At 44.6% G+C, this 9,820-nt stretch overlaps 1 long non-coding RNA gene across 1 annotated transcript in view; it reads right to left on the bottom strand.

Moving 5' to 3' along the window:
* Positions 1-7,916: 7,916 nt before the first annotated feature.
* The window catches only part of LOC103914896, a 2,224-nt gene continuing 320 nt past the window's right edge, over positions 7,917-9,820 (bottom strand). The window contains exon 2 of the long non-coding RNA XR_663496.1: positions 7,917-8,216. This is a non-coding gene — a long non-coding RNA (uncharacterized LOC103914896). The remainder of the gene's footprint in view (positions 8,217-9,820) is intronic.

The following is a 9,820-nucleotide window of genomic DNA, read 5'->3' as shown; positions in this document are numbered from 1 at the left end:
TAGCATATATTCAAAATACTTTTACTGAACCTTTCTTTTTTTGTTTAATTCCTGTTTAATAAAATGTTGATGGGGGATGAGTAATAAGTTGTCTTTGGGCATCTCAACAGCGACCATTATTTTCCATTTAAAATTCAATTACATTTAAATTTTGGTTGTATACATTTTAATAGCAACAAATCATAGAATCATAGAATCATTAAGGTTGGAAGAGACCTCCAAGATCATCGAGTCCAACCATCAAATGTTACACCATTGTCTTAATATACTGCAATTTATCACCTCTGAGAATAAAGAAATAAATCAGTCTATTAAAGACAGGTAGTAAACTATCAGGACACACAGATCAAAGGAAAATGTTGATTTGGGTGGCATTAAAGGTGCCATGCAGTTGTGTGTCACAGACCAGTCATTCCCTTTAAAAAACAAAACTCCGTCTTTCAAAACCCTGAAATTCTAACCAGTTTGATAAGAACTTCCCCACTATTTAAAATGCATCCTGGGAGTCCGACTGTGTGAGAGTGAGCTTTCTGAGTCGCTGCCACTGGACTGCTACCATTTCCATGCTGGCTGTCCCCTCACAATCTAGAAGACCACCCATCTTCTTTCCAGGCTTGACACCTCCTAACTTCTGCTCCGTCACAAGCAGGGGCTCCTTTTGTAGGTGGAAGAGGTTGCCCAGGCGATACTGAAGCTGTGGGCTCCTGCGGTCCCAGCAGAGGAGCGGGATGATGAAGCCTCCTGAGAAGATGCAGCAAGACGATTTTGGATCCAGCAAAGCACACTCTGGTCTTTCCGCTGACGAGCGCTGCTTGGTTAGGGCTGCTGTGAAGGAGACATTTGTCTGATGAGTGTTACCATCTGACGAAAACGATCCAAATGGCTTTCTTTTCCACTGCCAACTTCCTATGGATTTGGGGCTGCACATAGAAAATCCCAGAGCCAGATGGCTGGAGAGCCGCCATCTGTCTCCCCGTGGTGCGGCGTGCTGGCGGGATGAGGCTCTGGCTGCACAGTTTCTCAGGGAACTAGAAAGATCGTGTTTAGCTTAACACCATGGCAAGTACCATGACATGGACATTTTACCGACTGATGCAAAATATTTTGGGAATCCTGCCCAGAGTGATAAGCCACTGCCAGAACAATACTTTTGGGGGGGAACTGCAGGCAAAAGAAAGTGTCAGGCTGATATTTACCTCCAGAAAATGCTACTGATATAAACTTTTTAGAAGTTAACTTTTAAGTCAACAAAGCTGTCCCCTCAAACCAATTTTATTCTAATCCCTGAGAGGAGAGAACCTTTTAAGTCCAATGGAAAATGCTAATAAACTGTCATGTTGTGGGTTCTTTTTCCTAATTCAGTAATAGCTGTCAGCACCTTTCTTCCCCCACTTTCACCTTAACAAGTTAATATGCTGCACTGCCTCCAGCCTGCACTGTGATTATTAATTAACAGACCCTTCAGAATGGATTCTTGTTCCTCTTTTTTTGTGCAGTGGGAACAGCCATTCACATTTCATACAGTCTGGTGGACATCTTTGGGCGACACCTTCCGCAGGGGGATCTGCCTCTTTCAGCACGTTTCACCGGGCGTCCACACCCCCCGGGCATGAAACACCGACGTTGCACAGCCAGGACAGCCGACCCAAACTGGCCAAAGGGACATTCCATACCATGGGACGTCATGCTCAGTACATAAACTGGGGGGAGTTGGCTGGGGGGCAGTGACCACTGCTAGGGAACTGGCTGGGCATCGGTTGGCGGGTGGTGAGCAATTGCATTGTGCATCACTTATTCTGTATATTCCTTTATCATTATTATTATTATTATTTTCCCTTCCTATTAAACTGTCTATCTCAACCCACAAATTTTACTTTTTTCTTTTTCTGATTCTCTCCCCCATCCCACTGGGGAGGGTGGGGGAGTAAGCGAACGGCTGTGTGGTATTTAGCTGCCTGCCAGGTTAAACCATAACACCTCTGTGACTCTTGCAGAATAGAAATGGCAGCCAAGAAATTGCTGTCCTACTGTGATACCCAGTTTAGTAAATCAATTTTGGATTATATGCCAAAGCTGTGTGTTTCGGCTCTTGCAGCCATTCCACGTAAATCCCCCCCTGTGTGACGCACACTGTAAGGGAATACATTATTTCATCAATGAAGATAAAAGGCTGTGCTACATAATATAAAGACAATCAATACTAATAGCAGAGCAAAACATACAATTCTTGTTTCCATCTTCTGTTGGCCTATCATCAATATTAAAATACTCCATCTGTATGCATGTGTATTGAATAATTCAGAAAAAAATAGGTTAAAAATGTTAACAAGCATAGCTCTTCAGTAGAAATGTACTTCTGGTGCTTTACTTTCTTCTTTCTCTCTATTGATGTTCTAACTTTACAGAGTACAGCTCCCAGGAGGCATCACAGAGTCCCTTGGGGCACTTTTTCTGGTCCGAGGGTATGGACCATCACGGGAGGCAGCCTGGGAGAGCTGTCCAGCACATGGGCAGCAGAGGAGACTCTGGATGCAACAGCTAAGGCTTCTTTCACGATAATAATTCAGGCAGAGAATTTCTAGATTAGCTAAATTGAATCAAAATGTTGCAATACGGGGCAATAATCACTTTTACAGGAAACATACTTTAAAATGAACAAATCATTTTGACAGAAAACTCCAAGCAGCTGAAGATAAATTCATGCAATTTCTTTTTAAAAAGCTTCAATATATCTTATACTATGACTGACCATTAATATAGCATATATTCAAAATACTTTTACTGAACCTTTCTTTTTTTGTTTAATTCCTGTTTAATAAAATGTTGATGGGGGATGAGTAATAAGTTGTCTTTGGGCATCTCAACAGCGACCATTATTTTCCATTTAAAATTCAATTACATTTAAATTTTGGTTGTATACATTTTAATAGCAACAAATGTTACACCATTGTCTTAATATACTGCAATTTATCACCTCTGAGAATAAAGAAATAAATCAGTCTATTAAAGACAGGTAGTAAACTATCAGGACACACAGATCAAAGGAAAATGTTGATTTGGGTGGCATTAAAGGTGCCATGCAGTTGTGTGTCACAGACCAGTCATTCCCTTTAAAAAACAAAACTCCGTCTTTCAAAACCCTGAAATTCTAACCAGTTTGATAAGAACTTCCCCACTATTTAAAATGCATCCTGGGAGTCCGACTGTGTGAGAGTGAGCTTTCTGAGTCGCTGCCACTGGACTGCTACCATTTCCATGCTGGCTGTCCCCTCACAATCTAGAAGACCACCCATCTTCTTTCCAGGCTTGACACCTCCTAACTTCTGCTCCGTCACAAGCAGGGGCTCCTTTTGTAGGTGGAAGAGGTTGCCCAGGCGATACTGAAGCTGTGGGCTCCTGCGGTCCCAGCAGAGGAGCGGGATGATGAAGCCTCCTGAGAAGATGCAGCAAGACGATTTTGGATCCAGCAAAGCACACTCTGGTCTTTCCGCTGACGAGCGCTGCTTGGTTAGGGCTGCTGTGAAGGAGACATTTGTCTGATGAGTGTTACCATCTGACGAAAACGATCCAAATGGCTTTCTTTTCCACTGCCAACTTCCTATGGATTTGGGGCTGCACATAGAAAATCCCAGAGCCAGATGGCTGGAGAGCCGCCATCTGTCTCCCCGTGGTGCGGCGTGCTGGCGGGATGAGGCTCTGGCTGCACAGTTTCTCAGGGAACTAGAAAGATCGTGTTTAGCTTAACACCATGGCAAGTACCATGACATGGACATTTTACCGACTGATGCAAAATATTTTGGGAATCCTGCCCAGAGTGATAAGCCACTGCCAGAACAATACTTTTGGGGGGGAACTGCAGGCAAAAGAAAGTGTCAGGCTGATATTTACCTCCAGAAAATGCTACTGATATAAACTTTTTAGAAGTTAACTTTTAAGTCAACAAAGCTGTCCCCTCAAACCAATTTTATTCTAATCCCTGAGAGGAGAGAACCTTTTAAGTCCAATGGAAAATGCTAATAAACTGTCATGTTGTGGGTTCTTTTTCCTAATTCAGTAATAGCTGTCAGCACCTTTCTTCCCCCACTTTCACCTTAACAAGTTAATATGCTGCACTGCCTCCAGCCTGCACTGTGATTATTAATTAACAGACCCTTCAGAATGGATTCTTGTTCCTCTTTTTTTGTGCAGTGGGAACAGCCATTCACATTTCATACAGTCTGGTGGACATCTTTGGGCGACACCTTCCGCAGGGGGATCTGCCTCTTTCAGCACGTTTCACCGGGCGTCCACACCCCCCGGGCATGAAACACCGACGTTGCCCTGTGCTGTGCTCACCTCCTTCCCAGGCTCTGTGCGGGCATAGGGAGCTGCAGGAGCTTCTCTCACTGCTTCAAGGTGACCCCTTCCTCTACCCAGTTGTTCCAGAGACCAGTTGTTCCCGTAGCAGCAGCAAATGGTAGTTGAACATCGCTTGCTACTCTTTTTCTGGATGATGCGTGCTGCATGTCAGATGCTCTTGCTGCAGCGAACGGCGCTGCCAGTCCCCAGCACCCCGGGGGTAGCCCGTGCGCCAGGTGAGCGGTCCAAGTGAGGTAGGTGTACGCAGCCCTGTGTTTGACTGTAGCTCCTCGTATTTAGGTCATAACACTTGGCTAAAATCCAAATAAACTTCCCGCTGTCTTACAGCAGGCAGGGTTATCGCCCTGTTTGCCTGGTGACTGTCCCCCTGCAATGAAATCCTGCTCCCTACGTGCTGGATTACAACCGTACATGCTGTTGTACCGAGAGAGATTTATCAACTGTGCAAATCAATACATTTCTTAAATTAACTGGACTAGAGTAGCAGCGAGACTGCCTGAGCCAAATGCAATCTCACGCTGCCATGGACAAACATGAAATATAATGCTTTCTACAGGCTGATAAGACACGGTATAAGATGGGGCTTTGTTCTGTCATTCTTCCCGCGCTGCCCATTATTAACAGGGTCTTCACTCCCCATGTTTTGGCCTTGCTCAAGTTGAATTTCATGTTCCTTGTAAGTGGATGAGATCAGTTCTGCACGGCTTTCCACTGAGGACTCGGGGCTGCTCTGTGCACACCCCCATGGAAAGGTCTGAGGCACACGCTCGCTTTTGCTCGGCTGTGGTTTATGGGCAGCTGCTGCACGCAGGTCTGCAGGACTCCTACACTCCCGTGCATTGCGTCCACCCTCTCTCGCTGAGATGATAGATTTCCAGATTGCACCCTTCACACACTTTCTTGCAAGTACACCCACCCAGTGGCATTTACTTTGTCTGGAAAACATGTTATTTTATCGAAGAATAAAGTTGTGGTATTAGAGAAGAACACTCAGAGAAAGTTACAGCTTAGCTGCACATCAGTAATGGACTGCACAGATTATTTAGTTATTTTTTTATGACATAGTTATTTTCTGTGGTATTCTGTGTGTATTAGGCACAGTATACTCTGGCTGAATGCCTGTATTTCAGCATAGGCTAACACTGTCATGATGAAAATGGGAAAGACAAGTGATTCATTTCTCAAAATTAGCCATATCCCCACATTTCAGACAACTGGCCATGATAAGATGCCTTGCACGGCACTTCATCCATGTTATATGTGAGACTGATTGAAAGCTGGAAATGAGCCTTAAAGAAAATGACATAAAACTATTTACCCGTATTCAACAGCGGCCAGCAGGACTTCATGCTGATGTACTGTCAACATATCTCCTCAGCCTTATGTTTAATTCAGCACAGAGCTTGTAGTGGAATAACATCAAGTCAAGCTTTTATTAAAATTTCCTTACTTGAAGTCTCAAAGCAACCACTGTCATTAGAGTTTAAGCATGGTGGTGAATCAGGAACCAGGAGAGCTGTTAGGTGGAACAAGAACATTTCAAGATTAACACTGGATTCAATTAACTGGCTCCTATCCTTTACTCAGCAGCTCCCTCTGGTCGCTCGTCACTGCGTGGGTGCGTCTGGGGAGGGGTCTCCCTTCCTGGCTACCCCAGCCTGCGTCCGGACAAGCCACCGCTGCTGAGCAGGTAGGATGGGCTCCTGATTCTCATCGAGTGATTAGCATTGCCCGAGACCTCCCAAGGCTCCCCCTTAGCGCATCACAGGTTGAAGGTAGTAACAGTCTCTCCGTCCTGTTTTATCTAAATACCCGACATGCTTGGCACCGCTCAGGCATGGCAAGAGGTTTCTGTCGTTCCAGAACAAAAGTGACCTGTACAGCAGCATAGGCTGGAAATAGACGGGTTTTCTCATACATTTCCATCAGTATCTCTGATGGCTTTCCCTAATCTTTGTGGCTGAACGTGGTTTGCTTTTCTAGTGTGAAGCAGAAGGAGCTACAGAGCCAGTGATCTGGATTGTGGAGAGCAATCCACCCCAAGAACCACGTAGTCATTAGTTACTAGAGAATTATTAATCATGAGCTTCATTTCAGAACTGTGAGTTGCAAGGTCTGATGTTAGATGGAAACAATCAGGAGGGAGAATAGTTGGGTTTTTTGTAAAATAAAAACTGTAGGGGGAGGAAAAAAGAGAGAGGGGAAAATTTAAAGTGCCCATGTAAAGGTAAATATTTGCAATGAGAACCTGAATAATCTGAGCTGGGAAGGACTATTTTAACTCTTCCAGAAAACAGGTCCACTGAGAAGCCATGAGCCCCTTGAGATGGGTGAACTGGTGCCCCAGGTGGTCACCACCCTTGGCCCAAAGCCGAGGACAACCAGGAAGGGGCTGTCCCTTTGACCTCCCCTTTGCTTGGGGGCTGGGAACAGCTCTTATCCAAACTGACAAACTGCTGAAACGTTGCTGTCCGGGGAGGGACTCATCTTCTGCCTGTGCCTGAGATTCAGGACATCCTGCTTTGCTGGGGAGGGGCAGTATCTCCGGTAGTAATTGAGGGGACTCAGGATGGCAAAGAGAAAAAGAGTTTTACTGTGAAGGACAGCTAACAATATACTTTATTAAATGACTGGAAGAGGCCCTGTGGAAGTGCTGGCTATATTAGACACAGATGTATGAACCCCCGGGGGCTGCTTGAGAGTCATCAGGGGCTGGCACAGCCCCAGCAGAAATTGTCCCCATTAGCCCCACTCTGGGGTGCAGTGGGCAGCACTCCTCTGGCAAGGAGGGGAGTCCCGGCAGAGCCCCGCTACCAGCAAGAAGGGGAGGGCAGAGTTATTTTCTGACAGCACGTTAAATTAAAACATACTTTTTGCCTAATTCCTTGCGTACCTGTCTCTGACACATCAGTGTAAATAGCAAATAAAAAGCCAAATTGATTGTCAGGTTGGTTTTCCTCATGTGGTGACTCATAACAGTGCTGCACCTCCAGCATCAGCTGTGCCGGTTTCTAAATAATGTTAAGGAACAGGCAGTCAAGGCTTTCCTCAACTTTACAGAACTGAGCTAAGATATGCCATGAGTGCTGCCAGGGCCTTTGGTACCTCAAAGACAAAAAAGATTTCTAAACACGGTGCATTTCCAGCTTTCCCGTGACTCATGCAAAAGGCAGCAGGGTGCCTGTCTGAAAAATGGTGCTTACATTTCTTGTGACATTTTAATGGCTAGGAACCTTCTTGCACGACGTCCATGGGGCTGCGTGGCAGCTCGGAGGGCCAAAAGGCAAGTGAGTGCCAACACTTCTGTCATCCCAAGAGAGGTGTCGGGCAGGAGGAGCCCTCCTCCTCCTGTCCCCATGTGTTTAAGGGACACAGAAACACCTCCTTCAGTAGGAGTCACTTCAGAAATGACCCATGCAGAAGAAGCTCCACCAAGGAGGAAGAAATGGCAATGGTGGGGACTCAGTTCCCACCACTGCTGGAGTCATGTCTGTTTGTTTTTCTGCTTAAGTGGATTAGACAGAGACCAAGGAGCAGCAATAGCATGAAAAGGATTAGTGTGCTCATACTCGTAGTCATTTATTCTTACATCATGACAAAACCCACAAAACTCCTGCTTCTGAGCAAATATTTTTATCTATTGCGTACAGACTTCAGATATATCTTGTTCTTGCATTCTTCACAAGAAGCTGTCTTCTGGTCATCCCAAGTTTTAGCATTTGACTTCTCCTGAGCACTCAAGGATTGGGGCTCACCCGCTGATATGGTGCAGTGGTGCCACGGCGGCAGAGCTCAAGCGGGGGTTACCACTCTGCTCCCTGCCAGGACTCGGGGTGGTGGGACATAAAACATCTGGGCTGCAGAACAGAAGCAATGAAAAGGGCACTGGTGTGGTTGGGAAACTGTGGCTGGGTAAAGAGCAGGTCTCACACTGTTCGTCCCTATGGTAGGTGTTTTCCACAGTGTTTCATGAAGTTGCACAGAGAGAAAGCTCACTCAAATATTCTGCGTTCCATCAGTACCTTTCATTCCTCTCTACTTCACCACTCTTGGTATCAGCCAGTGGTTTCGCTTCCAGAGTTTCCCACCCTGTTCTTTGTGGCACTCACACTGGAGAAGATCCGTGCATGCACTGAGGCCAAATGTTACAAAACCTCCAATTTTTTTATGAAGTCCACCTTTTCCTCTGTAAGTCCTAATACGTGCTGCCTTGTGCCAGCCACTTGCTCCAGCTGGGCTGGCTGCACGGGGACCCTGCAAAGCACACAGTTTCAGCCAGCAATGGCACCGCTACCTAGATGTCAACCTATCTGCAACAATATTTAAACAATAACTAAGTAGGTGATCAAGATAAAAGTCTTAAAAGATCCCTTTTCTGGAAGGTATGGCTTGTTTGAGCAGAATTTCTTATGTGGGAACATGAAAACTGACAAATGGGAATAATTTCATACAACATGTAATTAAACTGTACAGCTTATTATCACTGGGATTTGCAACAGCAAATAATTTGTACAAATTCTGAAGGAAGGGAAAATACAGACAGATAACAACAATACCCAGTTATCTGACTTAGTGGTGAAAAGAACAGAATTTTTAAGTCTCACTCACAGCGCTGAGCAGCTGGAATGCTTCTGGTTTGCTTTCACTGAAACAAAACATGGCTTGCTTTTCGCTTTGTTTTCTTACATTCACATTTTGAATGGAAATTTGGTACACTGATTTAAAATGTAGTTTCAGAATAAATTTTTTATTGTTATTATTTTTGAGTAGTTAGCATGGAACATTTCTGCTATCAGGTTTTCCCTCCTTCCCTCTATTTTCCCTGGGAAAGGTTGGGAGATGTAACAAGATTCTTGAATGTATTTTCACTAATCTGAAGGTCACTTTTCACTGAATGAAACTATTTTCAGACCAATTTTAGTTCATCTCTTTGCCTTCATTTTGTGCTTTAGTTATGAATGCTTAGTTACTAATGGTTAGTTTGGTTAATTAAGAATATGTAGATTTGTATTTATTTACTTATTTGTTATATATTTATGTTAAGTAATTAATTATTATTTAATTTTTTTACTGACTAAGTTTATTATTCAGTTACTTATTAAGGTTTCATGACTAATGTCCAACTGTCAAAGTCTCAGGCCACGAGGGGGGTGACCGGTGTGTGCCTCCAGCCCTCGCCAGCCTCCCGGGACTGGGATGCCGGCAGCGGCGGCAGCGTCCCGGGGCAGACGGGGTGAGCCCGGAGCAAGGTCCACACTTCTAATTAAAGGACTGACACTAAGCATTCCTAAAAAAAGCAGCTGTACGGCGTCTGCTAATGTAACAGCTAAATGGGATTTGGACTTAAACAGCAATTCACACTTTCTGAAATGTTTGTAGCTTCAAGTATATTAATTACGACAAGCTGATTACTTCCCAGCATTTTACAGTGCTTGCAGGGAAAGGTATTTTGTGGGTAAAA

Source organism: Pygoscelis adeliae, unplaced genomic scaffold, assembly GCF_000699105.1.
Source record: "Pygoscelis adeliae isolate BGI_AS28 unplaced genomic scaffold, ASM69910v1 Scaffold43, whole genome shotgun sequence".
NCBI lineage: Eukaryota > Metazoa > Chordata > Aves > Sphenisciformes > Spheniscidae > Pygoscelis > Pygoscelis adeliae.
The sequence above is the reverse complement of the archived record's forward strand: the minus strand, read 5'-3'. Positions and strand labels throughout refer to the sequence as shown.